Source organism: Setaria viridis, chromosome 5, assembly GCF_005286985.2.
Source record: "Setaria viridis chromosome 5, Setaria_viridis_v4.0, whole genome shotgun sequence".
Lineage (NCBI taxonomy): Eukaryota > Viridiplantae > Streptophyta > Magnoliopsida > Poales > Poaceae > Setaria > Setaria viridis.
In genome coordinates, this window is record NC_048267.2 from 15,245,371 (window position 1) to 15,269,825 (window position 24,455).

The 24,455-nt window shown below is 46.0% G+C and overlaps 1 long non-coding RNA gene across 5 annotated transcripts; it reads left to right on the plus strand.

Moving 5' to 3' along the window:
- Positions 1 to 669: 669 nt before the first annotated feature.
- On the plus strand, positions 670 to 2,988 carry LOC117855103 (uncharacterized). 5 transcript variants are annotated; one of them, XR_004640451.2, is made up of 5 exons: positions 670 to 1,126; positions 1,209 to 1,506; positions 1,720 to 1,807; positions 1,881 to 1,998; positions 2,388 to 2,988. It is a non-coding gene; the product is annotated as an uncharacterized lncRNA (long non-coding RNA). The 5 variants fall into 5 exon arrangements; XR_004640452.2 differs by having other exon boundaries at positions 671 to 1,126; positions 1,891 to 1,998; XR_004640454.2 differs by having other exon boundaries at positions 677 to 1,126; positions 1,433 to 1,506.
- Positions 2,989 to 24,455: the final 21,467 nt, after the last annotated feature.

Consider the following 24,455-nt stretch of genomic DNA (forward strand, 5'->3'; position numbering starts at 1 on the left):
GTACTGAATTTACTAGATGAAGATGAAGGTTTCCAACTCAATCTCAATAAGGTGCGGTTCCGAAGATAGGAAGATGGGCGGCTGATCCAGCACGCGCGCTACAAGCAAGTAGCGAGAGCTAAACTTGATCTAAACAAAACCCAACTGTTCTTGGTGGAGGCTAAGGGGTATATGAAGGTGGGAGGATGACCACCAGGGTGTTGGGGCCGTGCTCCAACCCTAGAACGCGTCCCTATTAGACCCGACTTGATACACGGCCCATTGGGCTAAATTAAAGTGATGCAGCACTAGAAAATATTTTGGTAGTAAATTGGTCATTGCGACCGCCACAGATTAGATATGGACTTGAGTTTAGATCCATATGGAAATAGACTTCATAAAAAATTTGTGAAGTGCTTGAACGCCCCAATCCGATTCCGTATGCGACCATGGTGACCATCACAAGTTGGTACTATCCTGGAGTCCAAATCCAGCCTGCGCGAGTCCTTTTCCCTTTCGGTCTTCTCCCTGGTTCCTAACAAAACTAAGAGTGCACACGTCTCCATGGTCTAAATAGGATGGACAGGAACTCAAGAGTGAACTTACTTGATTATTAAGTTGACGAGCACGGGCGCGAGCAATAGGATCAGAAACTGGTACTTGTGTAGGTGTGGATGTATCGTTGGTGTTGATGTCCTCATCACCCCTCCTTAGCTCAGATCCAATCGCCGCTCTGCTCTCTTTCCCTCCCCTCGCCCCTCCAGTCCTCCCATGCACGTCTGTCTTGAATCCACCCTCTGCTCCCATCCGGCCTGCGGCCTCCCCCCAAACGTGCTCTCCAGATCGCGCGGCACGCCGCCATGCTACACCCGCGGGGAGCGGTTGGCCGGCCTCGGGCTCGCCACCAGCTCGCCACCACCACCATGCACGATGGCGGCATAGTCCAGGCGCTGGAGGGGCGATCGGGCAGCGGGCAACTAGGAGCGCCTCGTGAGGGCAGCGCTCGAGCGGGATGGGGCACCACCACACCCACGCTAGCCGCGGAGGGGTCGGAGGGCTCGGGCTAGCCGCCGCCGTGCCGGCCTTGCTTGACCGGGCCACCAACAGGCCACCAATGACATCGAGGATCCCAACGTCGTGCGGATCTGTAAGCCTCCCCCTCTTTCTCTCCTTCCTCTCTCTCAGTTTGCCATCACCTCTGATTGGGGTTTCGGAGTCGCTAATTTCAGCAGGGGTTTCGACTTTGGAGTTCAGAGTGTGGCATTTAGCATCCTGCTTTGTGTCAGTTCTGCTGAAAATCCGTATGTAATATACTAAACTAGATTTGTTTGCTACTTGTAATCCTACTTGCAACCATGCTTATAAAGGATGCAACTGGATAATAAATGGACATCTGTAGATTAAGTTTCCATGTCTTGATCCTCTGTTCTAAGGTTAGCTAGATCTTGTGCAGCAACTTTGGTATACCCCCAACAGATTGTGGTCCTTGAGGAACCCTTACTTAAAAAGAGAAGTTACTGCAAAGAGGTTGTTTTACCCCTTCCTACTATTAGATTTTCTGCATAGTAAAATGAACTGTTTTAAAGCACTTTTAATTAGCGTGACAAGATTGAAATATGCTTAGTAAAATGAACTGTTTTAAAGCACTTTTGATCTCTGTTTTAAAACATCAGTATCATTCTAATACTACAGTAATAGCTAATCATTTTCCTATGTTGTTTTTTCATTTGTCCCTTGCAGGAAGCAAGGAGGGAGGTGAGGGATCATTTGCCCCTTTGCAGGAAGCATGGAGGGAGGTGAGGGACTGAGGACCACGGCCAAAAAGATGGTAAGCTTCTTCCATAAACCACACTCTCGAATTCTACATGCAAATATGGAGCGTGTGGCTTACATGTTTTCAGTTTGTTGTAGGCGGCATGTGAAAAGAACAAAGGCAACAAAGTTATAGTTGTCCAATCTGTAGATCATTGCTGTACTTTGCTGAAATGTGAAGGTGAATGATTTTGTTACTTACATCAGGTATAGGTTCTATTCTCCTCTCTGATACTGATACTGATGTATGTGTGATTTGATAAAGTCTCAGTCAACCATGATGCTTACCAGCTTATGCGATATTGTGCGCCTAGTTAGATTCATAATAACTTTTAGTGTACTAGTTAAAATGGTGCCAAACTTGCAGTTGCACTACCACATTGCAAATTTACTTGTCTTTTTTATTTTCTTGTTCACTGCCTTTTTACTGTCTTGTTTATTTACAGCAGCGCCAAATCCTAGTTCAAAGATATCTATAAGTGTTCATTAAGTAAAAAAAATAAGCATGTAGACACGTTGCTCAATTCATTGCACCTTAATATTTAGTGATTCATATATGCGTTCAATATACTAATCACTTGTACTTTATCTAACAGATCATTAGGAGTGGACAGAAGATGGTCTACGTGATGAGGACATGACACCCATGCATACGACCATGTTTGGCACATGGTATAGAGGGGAAAGAGGCCACCAAGGGTGTCCAAGTCAAGAAGGAGGCCCGAGGCTAATTCGGTTCGAGTCTCCGAGGTGGAGGCCCAAAACAACTCAAGTTCAAGCCCGTCTCGGAGTCCAGGAGCAGCACGTACTAAAAATGACGCCTAGGTCGCATATGGTGTCCGTTTTGGGCTTTCTTTATATGGATGGAAACAAAATTTCATGGAGCTTCCAATGGAACTGTTCCCACCTTAAAATTCGATTGGAGTCAATGGAAATCGATGAAACAAGTGGATATCCAGAATATGTCAGGTGACGCTACCGTCTTTTGGGCCATTGGCCTGTGTATCGTGTTGGAGTCTATAGGGGCGCATCCAGGGGGGTCTCTATGACCTAACCCTCATAAATTCAGTAGCTGTCACCACATTAGGGTTTGGATTTTGTTTAGTTCAGGTTTTCCTTTGAGAAACTGAGATTGATTCGTTGTAACTATGACGATAAGTCCTTTTACAGTGATCCAGGGCCCTTGTTCTTGTTCTCCTCAACTGTGTCGATTTGGCCTTTCGAATTGAGAGCTTGAACCCTTCTTTACTTCATTCATATTTGCAATATCAGATTGTGTGTTTATACTTTCTTGGTTGTGTCCTTCGATTCGATTGCAGGGAAAGCCTTCTCGGCGAGGTCAATCAAGTTGTGCTTGGTTGATAACCAATGGAGCAGCAGTGTAGCGGTTGCAGGGATTTGAATCGTGTCTGATTAGAAATCCGGATCGTCAACGTCGAGTCTCCACCAATCGAATTTATCATTACCTTTCGGAAGTTTGAGCCAATGCTACATCAAGTGGTATCAGGATTCTAGGTTACCCGTGAGGTATACACCTTTGTATCCCTTTAGATTTGTTTTTGTCAATTACCTATAGTCCACAAAAAGCCCTATAAAAAAATAATTCCACTATCCTACAACCCCATTTGTGCCCCACAATTTTTCTTTTCAGATTTGCTTTTCTCAATTTTGGTCCCTTGCGGTGTTATTGTGTTTGTCGTGTCTAGGTTTTGTTCTTGTCTTTAGTATCAGGTCTTGCTTAATTGTTTTGGCACCTAGTCGATTTATCCTCGTAATAATTTTAGTGCCAATTTGTATTTGGGCAAACAAGTGTTGTTCTTGCTTGTTGTATACAATGTTAGAAAGAGGAAAGTATTATCAATGTGAGGGAAGAGAAGACAAGTGATCTTTGCAGCAATTGGACTAAAATATTGCTATCCAATTTTGGAGTCCGAGTTCTTTTGGCAAGGACACCGTGCACAAGACATACTTCACCAGATTGTTGTCGATCTGAGTCGCAATCCTTTGCTCACTGCTGTTTATTTGCGCCTGATCTGGTTGTGTCAGCTAGTCCTTGCATGTTTCCATAAATAGTTGAGCCATAAGTTTCCTTGTTGCTACTCGACAACAAGGCTTTGGTTTTGTACCGAAGTGCAAACTTGTGTATTTTAATTGTAATATTGTCTGCGACACTTTCTGTTATATTAAAAAAGAAACAAGCAAAAGGCAAAGAGGTGCTGAAAAAGTGAAGAAAAAGCTGCACCAAAAAAAAAGGAAAGAAAGAAAGAAGGAAAAAAGAAATAAAAAATTCAGAAGTGCTTGCATCCTTTGAGTCCTTGTGGTGAGTTGTTTTGTTGCTTGCTTGAACTAAGTCTAGGACGAGTTTAGGCCGACGACATAGACTAGCTTGGGACTACTTTTCAGTCTTCCAAATTCTGAATTGAATTATTGCTTTTCCTTGCTACCATATTGAGCCTGCCTACAGCTCCACATACATACTTCTGATCAGTACAGGTTCACCTTGCAACTGTTACCCTCAAGCTCGACAATTGATTGTAGCGCCCTGTTTGGCTTTGGTAAGAACACTTACAAGACGGTGGTAAGCTGCTTGAGATATTGCATTCCACTTTCACCACCATCCAGTAGTTGCTAGTTGATAGGGATAATATTTTGGTGTTGTCTTTTGCTATTTTCTAACAATGACAGGTTGTTCATATCCACCAACATATGATGGTATAGGTGCTGATGCATACATTGAGTGGAAAATTGCAACAGATAACATATTTGCAACTCGCTTCATGTGTCCAAGGAGGAATGTAAAAAGTGCAGCTACTGTTTTGTGACATTCTGCTTTATCTTGGTGGGATTCTGTTGACGCCAGATTTTGACACATATGGAATCAGCGTCAAGGGAAGAAAGAATTGGCCGATGCGGCAGATTAAAAGGTCACGACTGGGAATCGGCCGATTGGTGCTACAGTTGGGGATCGGCCGATTGGCGCTACAGTGTTTTATCGGACGGAGTTGGTGGAGATCGGCCGATTGGAAGGCTGGAGCGATTGGGCCAATATGGGCTTAAAGTGGATCAGGGAAAGAAGATAGAGAAAGATTGGCCCATGGGAGTACAATAACTAACTCCGATACGAGTTGTGCTTGTAAATATTCGTTTTCATTTAAAATTAGAGATAGATCCTAGTTGGTTAGGAAATTGGTTGTAACAGGCTATAAATAGCCATCTTTAGAGATTTGTAAACAACACATCAATTAATACAACAATCTACTATTTCCTCATACTTTACTTTCAAGTCGGTGACTTCGCCAATACTTTTCCTCTTTCACGAGTTCGTACGGGTTGGCGAGGCTGCATCGACACGATCTCTGGCCGATTCTGTAAGTTCCGTTTATCGAGTAACATCTAAGCTTTAACTTCGGGCGCATCGCTTTCGTTTCGTTTAGATTTATTCACAAGTTATCGATATTTACCAGAATTATAGGTTTTTAATCTATTGTTCTAGTTTTATCATCAGTTATCCAGCTTGAAATTTGAACTATCGGCTCTCTTATTGTTATTTTCATTCATCATTATCATATAGCCGATTAGATCTATTTCAAGTGCTGCTTTCGTAGCTTTTTCTTGTTTATTCTAGTAATTTTCTTCGCAATTGCTATGTAATTGTCGGCTGTATCATAGCTGATTATCTTTATATAGCAAATCGGCCGATTCGCTGATACGCTTTTTCGAGATTGGAACCTTAGCCGATCAGAACCCTTGGAATTTAACACGTTTCCTTCCTTGCCAATCAACAAGTTAGATTGGCTGGCACACTGCGCGAACCGCATTAGGGCGATCACCCAAACAGGAGCTAAGCAGATTCTCCCAGGTCGTGTGTCCGACGCTGAAGGTCAATCGGCTGACTTTTAGTGCCAACACACTTTTGGCACGCTCGGTGGGACGACCTCAACATCCACCATGTCAAAAGCTGCCGAGATCTCCGAAGACAACGCCATCGAGGTGACGGAAGCAGATCTCAAGGATGACCAGAAAGAAGAGTTGGCAAAGCCAATGGAACAATACAGGAAAACATGCTTGCAATCTTTCAGTCGTACCAGGAGCGGGGAGACCGCCAAGAAAGCTCCTTTTCCAACTCCCCACCAGATCACCATCGCTGAGGATTCGGCCAAGATGTCGGATATGATCCAGCAGTCTGTCTACCAGGCCTTAATCGATCAATCTCCGGTGATGGCCAACACGGTGTACAATGCCATCATCAGCTCACTGGCTAATGGGGTATCTCAAGGATTTCAGGGGCCAGCATACGCCCCGCCCATTGTAGCCCCAGTCAGGAGCTTACCGGGCACGTCTCAATCGACTCCTTAACCGATGCCAACACAACATGGAGGACATAACACCGTAGTGCCTTCAATGCATCCAGGATACAACGGTGCGCCATGCTTTCAATCACAAGCACCGCCTCAACCTGCTCAGATTTGTTCCGTGCAATCATCGCCATCAAACTTAGTGCCTTGGGGGGTTCTGGATCAATCAGCCTGTATGAAGGCTCTCCGATACAGGAACCATTCCAATCGGCCATCCGGCCGACGGTTCCACAATACCAACCGGCCACGTCAGAAACCGGCAGGGGGGCGGACGCTGCTGAAACACTCCGATGTGTGGTGCCAATGATACTGTACGATGAGATGGTCGGTTCGCTGCGCCATCAACTGTCAACCACTCAGCTAGCCACGTTACCGCAGAATCCGCTACACGCTCTGATTCATCACCCGGTCATCCCGCCTCCAATCCACCAACATGTGCCGATTCCCCAACAAGTTGTTCATCAGCAGCAAGTGGATTAGACAGCAAGGATAGCGGAGGTGATTCAAGATCAATTCGGGTTGAAACCGAAGGTACAAACCTACATGTACAAAACGCCATACCCGCCTGCCTACGATCTACTACCGTTTCCCCATCGGTACAAAGTTCCTGACTTCACCAAGTTTTCGGGGCTGGATGACACCTCAACTGTGGAACACATGAACAGATTCATCATCCAGTGCGGGGAGGCTGCCACACAAGATGCTCTACGGGTACGTCTGTTCTCGTTGTCTTTGTCAGGGTCGTCTTTCCAGTGGCTCACTACGCTACCGCCCAACTCCATCGTTACTTGGGCCGATCTAGAAAAGCAATTCCACAAGTACTTCTACATGGGAGTCCATGAGATGAAGCTTTCGGATCTGACCAGCCTCAGGCAGAGGAGCGATGAGCTAGTGTCTAATTATGTGCAGAGGTTCAGAGAGGTCAGAAACAAGTGCTACACCCTAGCCTTGACCGACGCGCAGCTGGCCGATATCGCCTTCCAAGGTCTCCTGCCGCACATCAAAGAAAAGTACGCTTCCCAGGAGTTCAAAAGCCTGAGTTAGATCATTCACCGATTAGCTGGCCAAGAAGTAGGCCCTTTTGATCAGCGGAGAAATTTTCAGAAAAAGGTGGCATACCTAGAGGGATCTGAATCTGACGAAGAAGCAGAAATCAGCCTAGCAGAATGGCTGAAAGGGAAGAAGCCAATATCATGCCCGTTCGGGAAGAAAGAACCAGAAGCGTTTGGCTTTGACACATCAAAGGCTGACAAGATTTTTGACTTACTTCTCCAAGAGGGGCAGATCTAGCTCTCACCTTATCATACAATCCCGTCGGTCGAGTAGCTCAAGAAGATGAAGTATTGAAAATGGCACAATGCCACGTCCCAAGACACAAACGAGTGCAAAATCTTCCATCAGCAGATACAATCGGCCATCGAGCAAGGCAGGCTCAAGTTCGAGGTCCTGACAAAGCCAGCGAAGCCAATGAAGATTGATCAGCACCCTTTCCCCACTAACATGGTTGATACGGGGAGGAACGCGCTTCAAACCACAGTGCTGATGTCAGAATCGGCCAAGAAAAGCGGAGCTGTGGACCCCAGAAATCAGGCTACGGTTGAGGATGTCAAGGGGAAGAGATGGGTTGACGATGAAGGTGAAGGATCGGAAAGGCCGCGTAGACCTATTACTTCCCAATTCTTGCTCAACAAATATCAGCGGCAGCAGGAAAGTTCGAGATATCACGAAGAAATAATGCAGCAACACGAAGATCATTGGCGATGCCCGTTCTTCATCCATTGCTAGGAAAATAACCTCAGGTTGCCATCGACTGATAACTGCCCAGAGTGCAGCGGTCCATATCATGATAATCGCCTGTTCAAGAGGTCTTGCTCCCGGGAAAGAGGATCAGAGCCAATCAGTAGAAACTGGTGTGAGCAAGAGGATCGGCGCCTTTCAATGCGTGATCGGCTGGGGGCAGAGTTGACCGGTATGATCGGCTAAGGGGCAGACGTGAACAGTATGATCGGCAGGGGGGCAGATCTGACCAGCACGACCGACCGGGGGGCAGAGTCAGCGCACACGATCAGCTAGAAGAGATGGCCGACGCTAGGGTGTTAGATGAAAACCTAGGACGGGAACCGGATTGGGAGCGCGCCTGACCGCCGGCCAAACAGGTGAACCCCAGGTGGTGCCTTGATGGATTGACCAAATCCCAAAAATGAAGGATCCAACGCCTGCACCAGTGGGAACAACAGGAAGAAGACCATAGGTAGATGGTGGATAAGAAGGATGACAGGTCTCGAATTTGGCGCCCCAAAAGAAACAACAATGAGGAAGATGGCAATCAGGGATCGGCAGCTGACGTCAGCATGGTGTTCATCTTGTCGATGGAGTTCATGGCTCCCGCCGATCGGTACGACACGATGAAGATAGAGGAACAGATGGCGCAATTGGCTTTGGAGCCAATGACAGCCACTTTTGAGAAACCCGAAAATGAAAAACGGCAACACCTCAAGGCACTGTTCCTCAAAGGACACGTCAATGGTCGACCTGTCACTAGGCTACTAGTAGATGGAGGCGCTGCAGTCAACATCATGCCGTACGCCATGTTCTGGAAACTGGGTAAAAGTGATGAAGATCTGATCAAGACGGACATGATGCTCAAGGACTTCGAAGGCAACATGTCTCCCTCCCGCGGAGCACTTTGCGTCGACCTCACCATCGGCAGTAAGATCCTTCCCACTACTTTCTTTATTATTAATGGCAAAGGGTCCTACAATATGTTGCTCGGTCGTAATTGGATACACGCAAATTGCTACATCCCATCTACAATGCATCAATGCCTCGTACAATGGGTCGATGACAACATCGAGATAGTCACCGCCGATTCCGCCTACAGTGTTGCCGCGGCCGATACGCAGCAGTGGAGCTGCGAACACGTCAAGTGCATATCTGGAAGAACTTGGGACACCGATTTCCTAAAAGTGTCCGATTTTGGCCAACAGCCGATCTGAGCAGTCGGCTCTGAAGATTCAGATTAGATGGATCAGTTCGTCCGAGAAGATGGGAAGCTAGGGCACGGGTTTACGTCAGCCGATTCATTACAGATGATAGATTTAGGTGATGGCACCAAACTAAGGCCGACGTACATTAGTGCTAACCTGGATCCCGAATATAAGTGTAAATTGTCAAATTTATTAAAAGAATTCAAAGATTATTTTGCTTGGGAATACCATGAGATGCCTGGTCTAGAAGGGTCCATTGTTAAACACCGGTTGCCTATAAAGCCAGGATATCGGCCATATCAGCAGCCCGCACGACGATGCAATCCTAAAATTCTACCTGATATAAAGGCTGAGATTACAAGACTGATTGAAGCAAAATTTATTTGGCAGTGCCGTTACGCCGAGTGGATCTCTAATACTGTACCCGTATACAAGAAAAACGGAAAGCTGCGCGTATGCATTGACTTCAGAAACCTTAATCAGGCTATGCCGATGGACGGGTATCCAATGCTGATAGCCGACGTGTTGATAGATGCCACTGTAGGACATAAAGTCATCAGTTTTATGGACAGTAATGCTGGGTACAATCTGATATTAATGGCTGAAGAAGACATTTCGAAAACGGCTTTCAGGTGTTCGGGCCACCTCGGTTTATTCGAGTGGGTAGTAATGACCTTCGGATTAAAGAACGCCGGCGCTACATATCAACGGGCTATGAATTACATCTTCCATAAGCTCATTGGTGCCCTGGTGGAAATCTACATTGATGACATCGTGGTCAAATCAAAAGGGCATCAAGAGCATCTGACCGATCTGCGAGAAGTATTGGAGTGCACAAGGAAGCATGGATTGAAAATGAACCCGAACAAGTGTGCATTTGGTGTATCGTCCGGGCAATTTCTGGGATTCATGGTTCATGAGCGCGGGATAGAAGTCAACCGAAAAATCATAGCGACCATCAATAAGGTCGTGGCCCCACAGAACAAAACTGAGTTGCAAGCCCTAATCGGCAAAGTCAACTTTATCAGAAGATTCATATCCAACCTGTCCGGGCGTATTCAAGCTTTCACGCCATTATTGAAATTGAAGCCAGACCAGGAATTCGTATGGGGAGAAGAATAGCGAAAAGCACTGGAAGACATCAAGCAATATCTGATCTCACCACCTGTATTGGTCCCACCACAAGCTGACAAGCCATTCAGACTATATTTATCGGCCGATGAACGGGCTATCGGATCGGTACTGGTACAGGAGTTCGAAGGAAAGGAATGTGTAATATATTATGTTAGTAGAAGACTTCTGGACACTGAGACAAGATATTCGCCGGTAGAGCGGTTGTGCCTATGTGTTTATTTCTCATGCATCAAGCTCAGGCACTACCTGTTATCGGCAGAATGCATAGTCGTATGCAAGGATGACGTAGTGAAATACATGCTATCGCTGCTGATTTTGAAAGGACGGATTGGGAAGTGGATCCTAGATCTGTCAGAGTTTGACCTAAGGTACGAATCGACCAAAGCTGTCAAGGGTCAAGTCATGGCCGACTTCGTAGCCCAGCATTGTGGACTAGAAGTCGCTGTCATTGAACCAGTTCCATGGACTCTATACTTCGATGGTTCTTCGTGTGGGGCCGGATCAGGAATCGGCATCGTCCTCATATCGCCTCAGGGGGCAAGTTATGATTTCTCTCTGTCGATAGAAGCATCCGCAACCAATAATCAAGCAGAATACCAAGCCGTCCTAAAGGGCATTCAATTATTGAGAGAGATCAAAGCCCACGCTGTGGAGATTTTTGGGGATTCCATGCTCATCGTAGACCAATTGACGGGAAGATCTGAATGGAAAGATGATGTCCTGAGAATTTACTACGAGGATTGCCTCCAACTTTTAAAGGATATCAAGTCCGCGGTTATTGAGCATATTCCCAGAAACTATAATGAAGAGGCCAATAGGCTTGCCCAACACGCGTCCAGATATCGGCCGATTCAAGGTGCCATGACTCTGGAACTTGCGGCCGATGATTGGCGAAAGGAGATCGCCGATTACTTGAAGGATCCATCCAAGAAAGTGGATCGGCGAGTGCGTTTTCAGGCCACAAAGTATGTACTACTCGAAGAAGGTTTGTTTTACCGAACGATTGACGGAGTTCTGCTCAAATGCCTGGGGACGGAGGAGGTAAAGATCCTGATGGGAGAAATCCACGAAGGCGTGTGCGGAGCTCACCAATCGGCTCATAAAATGAAGTGGATGATTAGGAATAATGGATATTATTGGCCTACGATACTCGAAGGCTGCTTTAAATATTATAAAGGATGTCAAGACTGTCAGAAGTTTGGCAACGTGCAACGTGCGCCAGCATCGGCTATGAATCCGATAATCAAGCCATGGCCATTCAGGGGTTGGGGAATAGACCTCATCGGACAGATTTATCCTCCATCAAGCAAGGGACACAAGTTCATATTAGTAGCTACCAATTATTTTACCAAATGGGTGGAGGCCATCCCATTGAAGGCCGTAACATCGGCCGCTATGGTCAATTTCGTAAGGGACCACATTGTTTATCATTTCGGTATCCCTCAAACCATCACAACTGACCAAGGAACGATGTTCACTTCAGGAGAGTTTGAGGAGTTCACTGCCGATATGGGAATCAAGTTGCTGAATTCTTCTCCATATTATGCTCAAGCTAAATCATCCAATAAGGGGATAATCAAGTTGATTAAAAGGAAGATTGAGGAATAGCCTAAAAAGTGGCAGTTATGTCTGACCGAAGCTCTATGGGCTTACAGGATGGCTTGCCACGGGGCCACTAAAATATCTCGTTATCAATTGGTATATGGTCATGAGGCGGTGTTGCCTTGGGAATTAAGGACAGGGTCAAGACGCACTTCGCTTCAAGATCAGTTGACGGCCGATGACTATTCCCTCCTCATGAAAGGAGAGCTCGACGATTTGGTAGGTCAACAACTGAGGGCCCTGATCAGCATTGAGGAGAACAAGAAGAGGGTGGCCAGGTGGTACGACGAGAAGGTCAAGGTCAAGATATTCTCCCAAGGAGATTTGGTATGGAAGTTGGTACTGCCGATAGGGTCCAAGGATCCCAAGTTCGGTAAATGGTCGCCCACTTGGGAAGGGCCGTATAAAATCGACCGATGCGCCTCGGGAAACGCATATATACTGGAAACGATCGAAGGAGAGGAGTTCACAAGGGACTTGAATGAAAGATATCTGAAGAGGTACTATCCTAGTATATGGGTCGATGCATAACTAATGGTGGAGTGTATCAAGATGGCGCGGCCAACTCCTATTAGATCTTTATAGCCGATGCAAAGATAACATCGCCTTAAGAACAAAACATTCGTTTGATCCGGCCAATTTATTATTCAGTACAAATGACGGGGTACATGGCCGACACGGTACAAGTTGCCCTTAGAACAAAAAGTACCAACGCATCTATTGACCATGCTTTTTCTTAATCTCCCTCTCTACCCGACCTAATTCTATCAAGAGGTGGATGCTCTTTTTCTCCAAGTCCTTCATCGCGGCTTCAGCCTCAACTTGACAAGGAAGGGGGTGGCTCCGGTCAAGTGGCGGTTGAGGCGTTCCCGCTGCAGCGTCTTTGAGGGCGACTGGGCGAGGAAGTGGATGACTCCTTTCGATTGGCGGCCGCCTGGAGCAGTTGGCGTCGATGTGATCCCAGATCTTCTGAACTTCAGCAGGAACGTGATCCCTGAGTTCTTCGCGATGAGCTCTGATCAGATCTTTGTCCGCCTGTTAAAACGGTTCATCGGAGTGCATGATTTCGATCGCCCATTCCAGTTCAGGACTAAGGCATCTCGGCTGAGAATCAACAAATAACCGCTCGATGCCAGATCGATCAAAATGTTAGACAAGGGAACGGAGGATGGAAGAAGATTTCGTACCTGGTTGATGGAAAAGGAAGAGAAGGAGGAAGATGAAGAAGACATCTCGGTGAATAGTCCGATGGTATGAACTACTAGAGGAAAAGAGGATGAATGGTGCGAATGCCTTTGAAAACAATACGGGGTCTCATACTTATAGAAGGAAAAGGGGCAAGAGTTTGGTAAGACGTGTCCCATCGGAGTAAAAGGGGGTAATAAATGAAAGGCCGCCACGAAGGACGGGTCAGGATTGGATCCACACGTCAACGGTCAAAATACATTAATGTTTTTACAGAGCGGCCAGTACTTTTACAGTTCATCCAAGGAGGGCATTAATAGCAGCAATCGCTCGCTGCCTAACCTGATCGGCCGAGTCTAAAGTTCGCTGGTCGTCATTGGCCGATCCTGGGACTTCTGGCATGTGGCGATGGAGCTTGATTGCTTCGTGGGCCAGACTTTGTCTTTCTTGCTTCAGCTCGGCGATGACAGAAGGGAGGTCTTGGAGTCTTTTCTCTTCAATGGCTATATCTTTGGTCACCTGCTCCATCTCCTTGGCGAGCTCTACCCTTCAGCGCTTAAGGCGATCTATAGCACCAACAATATCCAGGCAGGAGCTTTCGAGGAAGTTGATTCAATGATGTACCTCTTGGGCTCGATGTTTGTAGGAATCTTCCTCCTCACAAGCTTTAGCCAGCTTGGCGCGATCAGCCATGTGGCGCAAAGCTCTGAACACTGGGATCCGCATTGATTCAATGTATGCGGCAGGCGCCAGAGCTTCTTTCGCCTCTTCTGGGACTCGGCCTCTAATATCACTGAAGAGCTACCGAATCGGCGAGGCGTCCTCCACCAATCGGCCGATATCATCTTGGAGGAGGGTTCGTATGCTCTCAAGCTTGACGCGAACATCATCGGGGATTGAGCTCAAAGTGACTTGACGTGAAGCAACCTCCTCATCATCAGAAAGGGTGACCACGAAAGAGAAAAGACTGTTGTTGGGTATATCTTGTTCATGTGAAAGAGTAAAAAATAATAAATACAGATTAGCCGACGGCAATGGGAAATCGGCCGATTTGGGTGATAAGTCTCTTACCTCTTTGAGGCGGATTTCTTCTGCTTGTGCCGGCGGGAGTGCTGCCCTCGGTTCAGGAACTTGTGCGACCAACTCATCAGAGGAGGAAGATTCGACGATTATTGGTGCCCTGCTCGGTCCAGCCTCCTGGAAAGGTATGAGGAGCAAATTCTTATGAATATAATACAAATAATTAAGTCTGATGACATGTGGTGATTGTCGTACCTCCGTGGGTCCCTTGGCTGATGGCTATTGGAAAGGTACAATTAACGTGCCGAGGGTAGCCTACATCAGAATCGGTCAAGTTTTTGATTAAGTATCGAGAAATTGAGTTAAGAGATTCTTTACCTCGGTGGGAGGAATTACTGGCGCTCCAATTTCTGTTTGGGGTGTGGCTGATTGCTGCGAAGATTGCCCTAGGGCGACTTGTGCAGCCTAATATAAAGAAGAAGTCAGTATCAGGAGAATACTCAGGAGGATGTGAACACGAGGTCACCTGAATGGCTTCTAGTAGCAATGATGCAGCGGTCACTCCAGCTTCTGTAGTAGCTTGGGGGTCAACTTCTTCGATGACTGGGAGAATCAACGTAGCTAGAGATTCAACCGATGCTGCCGCCGACTGATCGGCCGATTCTGTGCAGGCGCGCACTCGGCGGCTCATCTTCTTTAAGGTTTTCTTTGACGTCTATTTCAATCGGCTGGTGGTGATGTCATCAATGGTTGGGGCATGATGGCCGATGAGTGGGAATTCTGTATATGGGTAGCGATTCTCTATCGGCCTACCGCTCCAGCTGCGCGTTGGAGGAAGTCGACTCTCGGACTGTAAAAGAAAATAAGGGTTAATAACAAAATTTGTAGCATAAGAAGGAAAATGATATCGAAATCAGCTGAGGGAAGAGCATTACCGCTACATTCGGGTCGATGTTGTCAGGATCCAGATCATTGCAATATGTCGCGGGAGACGAACAAAAGAGATGCTGCTTCCATTCTGCCCACCATAATTTGAATGGTTGGACAGCAAAAGGGGCTACTATCCAGTTGTTCAAATCGATGGTGCTAGAATTGGGCACTCGGTCGCACAGCCGACTGTAGTCAAGACCCTTGGTGAGCTCGTCCCGGAATTTCACGCGACCGGCAAAGTAGACTCGAATCGGCAGCTGACCTAGGCCGAACTACCGTGCTGCAACTGATGGATTGTAAAAATCGTAAGTAGGGGCATCTTTTCCCGAGAAAAAGTTCACTGGTAAGATCCCTGGCTTGATCAAGACGTCCGTGAGATCATTGTCAAAGGTGTTGGACGTCGAATCATAACAGAAGGGGAGCTCAAAAAGTGGCTCTATCCTCTAATACGGCTACCAGCTGGTGGTTTCTTCACTAAAGCCGTTGTAAAAACATCTGAAGTATTTGGCTATTTTGGTGGCGGTGAGCTGGCAACCAGGGAAGACTGACGCTGCTTCGCCGAAAGAGGTGCATCGGCGCCGTACGATGGGGTTTTCTTCTAACTCAATATTGGGGAATGTCATGTGCTCTACCCGATGTTGTGAGATCTTGCTCATATACAAATTGAGCCAGAGATTGATGAACCACCAGGGGCCACCTGGATTTCCAATCGGTTCTCCCTTTGATAGTTTGACGCTGATTTGGTGTAACATGTGATAGGCTGATCCTAGTAGATGCTTCCTGAGGGGGACGGCGGCTCCTCTTGATAGTACTTCGGCCAGAGCTTGTGTATTGGAAGATGGACCGACTGCCCTGCTGTAGAGAAGATGTTTCTCCAGCCACATCATCAAGAAGGCCACGTATTCTCTCTCTGAAACTGTCCCGGTCTTCATGTTGTTTTTAATGTACCCCTTCCACCCACCGATTCCTTTTGTCTCCAACCGATGGGTCGACTTGAGCAGATAATGGAAGGAAGTATCGGGGGAAGAAATATCAAGGCCGGTCAACATCACAACATCGGCCAGAATGGGGGGTCATGGGCCCCTGTCCGAAAAGGAACGTGTTGAGAGCATCAGACCAGAAATAGGAGGCTGCTATCACCAAGGGTTCATTTTTCTCCATCTGGGACAGAGAAAGATTGATGCACTGGCCGATTTTTCGCTCATCCCATTGAACTCTCTTGGAGTTGGCTATTCTTTGGTACCACTCTTTCCAACCGGGAGTTTCATTCGGCCAAGATCTAAAAGCGTCTGACCAATGATCCAAGTTCATAGGCGACTGCTTAAACGGAATCCTATGGGTTTCCAAGTTGATCAAGTCGGTTGGGTCTGGGTTCCCCATAGGGCCTAAAAAGATCATACCAGGAGCTTCGGAAAGATGGATGGTTATTTGGTGTCTGACTGCCTAAAAAAGAAAATAAGGGAAGAACTAAGAACGGATCTAAAAAGATGCGTGGACGGTAAAAGTAAAAAAGAAAAGTTCCAGATGAGTACCTCTAGAATGAAAGTCATCGTTGGCGATGGTGCTGCTGGTGGAGCTGTCACCACTGATGAAGCCGCCGGTGGAGCCCCCATCGCCGATGGAGTTGCTGCCACCGCTGATGGAGCTGCCGGCGGAGCCTCCGTTGCTGGTTGAGTGGCTGATGGTGCCGCCATTGGGAAGATGGAGCGGAATGCGGATGAAAGGGGGATCACCGGAGGATGCGGTTGGAAGCCAAAAGGGCGCTGGAAGAAGGTGGAAACTAATGCACCAGAAAGGAAGTTACTGGCTTGTGAAGAAGAAGTGCGGGGTGTGCCAGTATTTAAAGACGATCTGAGAGAAGGGGTAAAGGTGGGATTTTTACCACGCCGTCTACGCGAATTTCGGGGGAGTGGTTGTCTCAGGCGCCCATTTCGAAAAGATTGCAATCATCAGGTAGGAGACCGCGAAATGGAAGGAGATTTTTGACGCGTTTGTTTTGGAGGAGAAGTTAAAAAAGAATTTTGAAGTAAAAGTTATGTTTTACTCCAAAACTGGGGGGCATGTGTTGACGCCAAATTTTGACACATATGGAATCGGCGTCAAGGGAAGAAAGAATTGGCCGATGCGGCAGATTAAAAGGTCACGACTGGGAATCAGACGATTGGTGCTATAGTTGGGGCCGATTGGCGCTACAGTGTTTTGGTGGACGGAGTTGGTGGAGATCATCCGATTGGAAGGCTGGAGCGATTGGGCCAATATGGGCTTAAAGTGGATTAGAGAAAGAAGATAGAGAAAGATTGGCCCGTGGGAGTACAATAACCAACTCCGATACGAGTTGTGCTTGTAAATATTCGTTTAAAATTAGAGATAGATCCTAGTCAGTTAGGAAATTGGTTGTAACAGGCTATAAATAGCCATCTTTAGAGATTTGTAAACAACACATCAATCAATACAACAATCTACTATTTCCTCATACTTTACTTTCAAGTCGGTGACTTCGCCAATACTTTTCCTCTTTCACGAGTTCGTACGGGTTGGCGGGGCTGCATCGACACGATCTCTGGCCGATTCTGTAAGTTCCGTTTATCGAGTAACATCTAAGCTTTAACTTCGGGCACATCGCTGTCGTTTCGTTTAGATTTATTCACAAGTTATCGATATTTACTAGAATTATAGGTTTTTTATCTATTGTTCTAGTTTTATCATCAGTTATCCAGCTTGAAATTTGAACTATCGGCTCTCTTATTGTTATTTTCATTCATCATTATCATATAGCCGATTAGATCTATTTCAAGTGTTGCTTTCGTAGCTTTGTCTAGTTTATTCTAGTAATTTTCTTCGCAATTGCTACATAATTGTCAACTGTATCATAGCCGATTATCTTTATAAAGCAAATTGGCTGATTCGCTGATACGCTTTTTCGAGATCAGAACCTTAGCCGATCGGAACCCCTGGAATTTAACACGTTTCTTTTCTTGCCAATCAACAGGTCAGATTGGCTGGCTCGCCGCGTGAACCGCACCAGGGCGATCACCCGAATAGGAGCTAAGCAGATTCTCCCGGGTCGTGTGTCCGACGCTGAAGGTCAATCGGCTAACTTTTAGCGCCAATAGATTCTTTATGTCCTTCAGATAAACCTCAAACTTGGAATGATATGAAAATTCTTATGAGAGAATCCTTTGTTACTCCTGCTGAGAATGAAAACACAGGTAATGCCCATGGTGCTACATTCACGGAAGGTGAGAATTATCTTAATGTGCTAAGTTTTCCCACCAATCATGCTATTATAGAGCAATCATTAGTGGAACCATCTCTTGATTTATCTTTGTCACATGATGATGTGCTTGATGTTCCTTGTGATAAAGATGAATTATTTGATAATGCTTCAGTGTTCATGTTTTGGAACCAAATACTTATGCTGAAAATAAACATGTTACGCATATTGCTAGTGCCAATTATGAGCTTAAACTGCTGTCTTCCTTACATACTTTGGCTTATATTGAATTTGATAATTTGTGTAAGCTAGATTGTTTGGAAGTGAGACTTTTCAAAAATGCTAAATTGCCTTGGTTTGCCAAACACACATATCATGTTATTGGCAAATATGATAACAAAGGACAGTATATGATACATAGAGTCTATATCTGTAGCAATATGAATTCTCCTTTTGTTATGCAATATTGTGATCGATTAGAGGGCAGCCATCATACAAATATATTCACATGTTCCTCTAGTAATTTGGTCTCCCAAGAAGGGGAGCAATGCTGGTTGCTACCTATGTTTGTTAGTGCTGAATTTTCTTGCAATGAATCATCTATTCCAGTTGTGCCTTTTGTTGGTACTAATCTTTTGCAGGATAGTATTGACAAACACCGTGTGTCTTTCAATCAAGGAGCCTACAGGCTTGTTCTGCAAGATCACACACTACACAATTGGGAACATGGTCACATCTCTCCTCACAATTGTTTTCATTCCCTTTGTCTTCGCAACCGCGTTCTCCTTTGTATTGTGCAAGATCAGTTTCAAGCACAATCGACACCGAGGACGGCTTTTCGTCAAGAAGGGGAGGATGAGGAGGACATGATACCCATGCATACGATCATATTTGGCACATGGTATAGAGGGGAAGGAGGCCAGCAAGGGTGTCAAAGTTAAGAAGGAGGCCCGAGGCTAATTCGGTTCGAGTCCCCGAGGTGGAGGTCCAAAGAAACTCAAGTTCGAGCCTGTCTTGGAGTCCAGGAGCAGCACGTACTAAAAATGATGCCCAGGTCGCATATGGTGTCCGTTTTGGGTGTTCTGTATATGGATGGAAACCGAATTTCATGGAGCTTCCAATGGCATCAGTCGCACCTGAAAATTCGATCGGAGTCAACAGGAATCGTTGAAACAAGTGGACATCCAGAATCTATCAGGGTGCTGCGCCACCGTCTTTTGGGCTGTTGGCCCATGTATCATGTTGGAGCCCATAGGGGCGCGTCCAGGGGGGGTCTCCATGACCTAACCCTCATAAATTCAGTAGCCATCACCACATTACGATGTTTTCCTTTGAGAAACTGAGATTGATTCGTTGTAGCTGTGACGACAAGTCCTTTTACAGTGATCCAGGACCCCTGTTCTTATTCTCCTCGACTATGTCGATTAGTCCTTTCGAATTGAGAGCTTGAACCTTTCTTTACTTCATTCATATTTGCAATATCATATTGTGTGTTTATACTTTCTTGCTTGTGTCCTTCGATTCGCTTGCAGGGAAAGCCTTCTCGGCGAGGTCAATCAAGTTGTGCTTGGTTGATAACCAATGGAGCAGCGGTGTAGCGGTTGCAGGGATTCAAATCATGTCTGATTAGAAGCTCGGATCGTCAATGTCGAGTCTCCACCTATCGAGTTTGTCATTACCTTTCGGAAGATCGGGCTAGTGCTACATAACTACGAGTTCACCAGGAGTGGAGAAAATGCTTCTAGTTATCATTACTTTTTCTTGGTCGATGCTGTGCTACTAAGCTATTGTACTGTACCTAATATTTGTGGAAGATGTAAATTATGATGTGTGCTACTAAATTTGAGTGGATACGGGTGAAATTTATAGTGGGCTGAAAAAAATTTGGCTTTGCTAACGGGCCTACTTTTGAAATGGGCTTGTTAACAAATGGGCTGTGACGATATCAATGTCCACGTCAACAGAAATGTCAACATCCATGTCTGCAGCCAAGTCCATGTCATCATCCATGTCATCATCCATGTCAGCGCTCACATCGCCATCCATGTCACTTGTTGGTGACGTGGTTGTTTAATCCGTGACGAATATAAATCTACGTGGCAACTATCTATGACATTTATTTTCGTCACTAATATTGGGCTTGGGTTGGGCTAAGCGGGCCTGGGGCTATTTTATGATGAATTAGAAACGTCATGGATTGTTTCGATCTGTGACGAGCACGCAAGAAACATCACGAGGCATAATTTGTGACAGTTAATACATGATGATATGTGAAATTGTCATAGACATTGCTTTATGACAATTTTTTAGCGATCTGTGCTAAAAATTTTTCATCATAGATTAATAGGTTTCTTGTAGTGTCCTAAGATACTATCGGCAAATTCAGTGAGCCTATTTATTTTATGGTAGCTTTGGTAACCAAGGAAGAGAACCCATTTCTGGACTTCAATGTGGCTCCACGATGAAGTGTGAGAGTGGGCTAGCAATGCCAAAGACCACAGATGGGCTCATTTCATATGTTGATGCTGTAAGGGTGAACTCCAAGGTATAAGTGGTTATGGTGGATGGAGACTAGGATTTGATAGTGCATCACAAGATGTGTTGGTGCTAACAAGCGACACCAAGTGTTAGACCACAAACACACAGATCTGTTATAGCATTTCCCTTAGAAGTACTCCCCCAAGGTTTATCAACCCGTGGAAACAAGCACATCAAGATTACTTAACTAGAGTATTATTGTAAACATGAATCAAGCATGAATTCATTGAACGACTAACTAAGCATCGCATCTCTATTTGTTGAATCGAAAGTGATAACAAGATAGATGATATGGATAACATATATGAGCAACCAATAACTAATATAGTGCAAGCCTAGGCTATGCATGTATTGTAGTTCTGATAGCATGATAGATAACAAATCATAGCTAGCTCTCGTGCAAAGCACCTTTAAATCACCACATGCAGTTTGACAATTGAGTAATGACCGCCCTACTAGACCCAGATCCTATTGTTTTGCGTGAGAGGTTCCAAGAGAATCTATACAAGATACACAACTAATTTGCTATTATAGATTAGATTTATGTCAGTGTTTTAACCCAACAACCTATCAAGGGAGTACCCGAGATAGTGTTTTGGTTGGTAGGTGTCGTCGAAATCAAGGAGTCGATGGTGGCGCAGGTACACGATTTAGATAGGTTCGGGCCGCTAGATCGTGTAATACCCTACATCCTATGTGTTGTATGCTCGTATTCGATTGAACCCCTTTCGAGGGGGTCCTTGCCCACCCTTATATATCGGGGGAGCAAGGTTACAGGGTAGTCTTTTGTACAAGAATACTAGTCGGATGCGACTAAAGTCCTACTCTAACTCGGCAGAGTAGTCCTACTACCTTCCGACTAGTTCTTCAGGAGTCCATGTAGTCTATGTTCCTTGTGTCGTAGTTTTCATGTCCTGATACGTGACCGAGTATGTCCTTTGTGTGAGTCCGTACAGGGCTCCTCGTGGGCCCGGGGATGTATGGCCAACAATCCCCCGAGTACTTTGTAGTTAAATGAAGTAGTCCTGAGTACTCTGCAGGTGTTGCTCGACTAGTCTTTAGTGCTCATTGAGTACTCTTGTTGTAGCTAGCCTTCGAGTACTCGAGTATTGACATGTGGCTGGAAGGTACTCCTACCCCATTCTAATGTTGCTTTTGAGTAGTTTGTCTTCAAATCTTGATATGGAAGTGCGATGAAATCGCACTCCATATAAAGTAGCCCCCGAGCCTTAGGTTGAATCGAAGAATCAGGTTGAGAGTCAAACTGAATTTGCTTCGTCTTTCCTTAATCCCTGAAGAAAAAGAAAATTGTGTCCAACGGGCAAGGTGTACGCAGCCCCCGAGCACTTGATTGACTACGTCTAGGCGATGAAGGGGTCAACCATGATCAACATGACCGTTAGACTTCAATCTTGCGATAAATCTTGAGAGTATTAGACCGTTGCAAAATTACTGGCTGCGTTCCAAGAATCTTGGAGCCGTTTAGATTTGTTGCGCTGTTATAAAAGATAAGGCCGGTAGCCTCCGTGGGTTACACTTCCAGCCATTCGCATCTGTTATTCTCCATCTTGAAAACCCTAACACCGCCACTTGCGCAGCCGCCATTGCCGCCATCAGCCGAAATAAGCGACCTTAAGTGTCAGAGTAGCCTTCTCCTCCCCCCTTACATGTCCCGAGGTTATGCGCGTGAAGAAGATGGGGAAGAAAATCGATAAGTCGAAGGGAAAGGCCGCAGAAGGATCGATAAAGGATTCCAAGAAGGGGAAGGAGCCATAGCTTCCTCCGCCCAAATGTGGGTCTACCGATCAGACCGCTCCACCAAATCAGGCATCCGCTTGGAAGATGTCCACCATAAAGAAAGAAGCAATCCAAGAGTTGGTGAATGCAAAATTGCTGCAGGAGGAGGCCGTCGTGAATTGGAGGTCCGCCTGTGCCAATGCTTGGAACTTCGAGTCCCATTCGAAAGAGACAGTGATTTGGGCTCATTTTGTAGAGAGAGGACTTGCTATTCCTACATCGGAATTCTTCAGAGGTATCCTCAATTTTTACAACATTCATCTTGTCCATCTAAATCCCAATGGGATATTGCACATTGCAATCTTTGTGCATCTCTGTGAAGCATATCTGGGGATACATCCCTATTTTCAATTGTTTCGCAAACTTTTCTGTTGCAAGCCTCAGCCTAGTCAGGATAGGATGGTAGTACTCGGAGGTACAGGATTTCATCTAAGGGACTCCAATGTGTATCTCGAGTATGAGACTCCGCCGTCCCATGGCACCTAGAAAGAGAAGTGGTTTTACATCAAGAACCATGAGCCTCCAATGCTAGTGATCACCGGGTACCACCCGAAGTACTCAAGCAAGTGGCTTGAGGAACCTAGCATTGAAGATAGTCATAAGGTAGCCGAGTTATTGCAAAAGATCGTAGCATTGAAGAAGGCAGGACCGACTGGGATAAACGTGGTAGCCAGCTTCTTGAAAAGGAGAGTGCAACCATTGCAGCTACACCGGACTTGGGGCTATGAGTACTTAGGCTTTGATGATCCGTCGCGGATGTCAATTGAGGAGATATCTGATGATGCAATTGAGGAATTATTGGGCAAATTCTTCAAGAATTTCCATGGGGTGCCCGAAGTTGATGAATCTATCCAGGAGTTTGACAAGTGGCATAAGCCTATAGAGGTAACTTGCTTTCCTTTTGAGTACCCATAATTAGTAGTCATTATGTTTGCCGACTAGTAATTCCTTATGCAGGAAGATATCCTTTTATACTTTTCTCCTCCTCCTCCACCCCCTGATGGCGCAAAAAACGCAAAACCTGTGCACTACGTGCGCTTCTCTGATGATCCCTCAGAGGAGGAGGAGGATGATGGGGACTCTGAGCCACTTGGCAACTCGTGCATTGCATCGTCTGACGCTGAGTTGTCTGATCATGTCTCTATGTAGTCTCGAGTTCTCAAAGGGTATAATTTGCAACTGACACCTTAAAGCGTCCAGCAGAGGATGTTGGTGATGAAGAGATCCAGGCTCCAATGCCAAAGAAAAGAAACTGTAGTGCGTAAGCAATCAGCCAGCAAGCACTTGGAGACATTCAAAGCTCCACCACCGGTAATTACCTTTGCAGAAGAGCAATGTGCTGAAGTATGAGTACTTATATAGCTTCCTTGAGTAGTTGAATTGACTTGTTTTGACGTTTGTTTTCGCAGATTGTTGCTGACGCGGGTGAAGACATTGAGGATGCCGTGGATGCAGTGTACGACCCAACCGAGACTACTTCTGATGAAGTAGTCGTGATAGCTAAAGATGCGGTTGCTAGTGTGGTTTCTTTGGCGGAGACATCTGCTGAAGACACGGCCATAAAGCCCGCGACAGCTATTACTCCAGTAGTTGATGAACTTGGTGTTGCGAGTAACAGAGCGAAAGACCCATCGAAGACTGCCATGGCTGATGCTATGGAGACACCAGAGGCAGTTTCTGACGCCACACTGGCTAAAGTCCCCGCTAGTGGTCAGTACGCGAGTACTGGTAGTAGTCGCGCGTACGTAGTCTCTGAGTTGATTCTTTCAGGTCTCGGTGAAAATACCGAGGATTTGCCGCCTGCACCGAGCAATGAGCCAGCCCCAAGTGTCGGGCATGCATCCCAGGCCCGCGAGTAGGCCCTGTGCGGCCCACTAAGGGGCGTACTCGGACGAAAGCAAG